The sequence below is a fragment of the Dromiciops gliroides genome, chromosome 1, assembly GCF_019393635.1.
Source record: "Dromiciops gliroides isolate mDroGli1 chromosome 1, mDroGli1.pri, whole genome shotgun sequence".
Classification (NCBI taxonomy): Eukaryota; Metazoa; Chordata; class Mammalia; order Microbiotheria; family Microbiotheriidae; genus Dromiciops; species Dromiciops gliroides.
In genome coordinates, this window is record NC_057861.1 from 203,689,520 (window position 1) to 203,691,592 (window position 2,073).

A 2,073-nucleotide genomic window follows, 5' to 3' on the forward strand; every position below is an offset into this window, starting at 1 on the left:
ATATAGAATAACAATTACTTGGGGAAATACCAAATTTTCCTATTCACACTGAACAAAATAAAGTTTTTTTGGGGTATTACTACTGTCTAAAATATTTAAATAAATTTGTTCAACATCACCATTTTTATTAGAAATTGTGGGACAATTCATGGAACTCTGAAAACTTGCTCTTTTGGATAGCTAGATGATTTTGACTTTGGCCTGGGAGGCAGAAAACTTTGGTAAGAGGCTTTCCACCATGAACTGTTTGATCTTGATCAAGTCACTTTTTCTAAACTTCAATATTCTTCACCAATGAAATGGAGAAGTTCAAGCAGAAGATGCCATTTATCTCTGTAAGTATTTAAAAAAGATATATCTATCCATATGTTGACTTTTCCCTGGAATTTACTTAGGTATACTTGCATTCATAATCTTTACATAAAAGTAATTTATTTTATATATATTTCCATAGAACCTTAGAGTTATCAAGGGACTTCATGAATAATCTAATGCAAGCTTCCCATGAATAGGAAATCCCTGTAAAATGCTCTTATTAGATGGCCATGAGACATCTATTTGAAAATCTTTGGGGAAAGACAACATAGTACTGTCCAAAGTAAGACTTACTAATTTGGGATAGGTGATGAAGCTATGTTCTTGCCAATCTATTCCTTTAACTTAACTGTCATATCCACATAAATTTTATTCTATATTGAGCCTAAATTTTCCTCTTCAGCTTCTTATCAGCTAAAAATATCATGGCCAGAATTGAACATAACACTTCAGATGTAATCTAACTATATCTTTCTGGACTTTATGCTCTCTTAATTTAGCCTAAGATTGAATCTGAGTTTTTGATAATTGTAGAAAACTGTTTAATTATTCATCTATTCCACTATAAAAGAAAAAAAAAAGCAGACTCTTTTTCTTTTCATATTAACTGTTTCCTGGTCATTCTACATACTTTCTATGCTTGTATAGTTGATTATTTTAACTCAGTTGTGTGATGTTAAATTTATTGATATTAAGTTCCCTATTAATCTAACTACACTATTATTCTTTTATGTTTCTCTCCTCTTCATCCAATTGACCACTACTCAATAGCAGGCCTTCTTTACTCCTCACCTAGATCATTGAAACAGCTCCCTGTTTGGTCTCAATTCATCCAATATTTTCCCAATCCAACCTTCCTTCCATTCTGCTGCCAAATCAATATTGTTAAAGTACAGATTTGATCATGTCTCTTCCCTATTCAAAAGCCAAAAGATATATATTGCCTCTGAAAAAACACAAATTCCCCAACTAAGCATTCAAACTTTCAACATTTCCAATTTACTTCCCTCCTAAATTTAGTTAGTATTAATGCTTTTCTTAAACTCTATATTTTAGCCTTACTTACCAGTCATTTCTCAAATTCAACATATTACCTATTATCCCCATAAACATAATGAAGCCAGTCAACATAAATTAATTAAGCATTTATTATATTCCAGGCATTAGAGTTACAAATAGAAAGAATGAAACAATCTTCACTCCAAAGGGATTTATATTCTACTTGGGAAGAAAATAAGTACATATACATTTTTATACAGAACAAATGTAAAGAGAATAATGGAACTATCACCAGTAGTCCTAACCTTTGTCTTGCCAATGGACTGTGATGACTCTCTGATGACTTTGCACAGCTCTTCCTCACTTCAGTGGACTTCACTTGGAAGTCAAAGCATCACCCTCTTGATGTCACTGATCCTGTTTGAGAAAGAATGAACAACAGTCTATGAGTAGTGCCTGTCCCCTAGGGAACTCAATCTGCCAGTTCCAGTTCCAAAGGCAGCTGGTGATTCAATAAATAAAGTGCCTCCACTTTCCCCTCTGTCCATGTAGAGAGTAATACCCATACATGTGGGTGCTCTGCCAAAAGGAATATAAATTCTGATTACTTACACTTTTGGGAAAATAGATATTTTAGTTCTTTATTTATTCTATCATTGTTTTGTTTTGCTTTTGAAAAATTGAGACAACTAACTCTTATCTCACTTTTGGGAAAATAGATATTTTAGTTCTTTATTTATTCTATCACTGTTTTGTTTT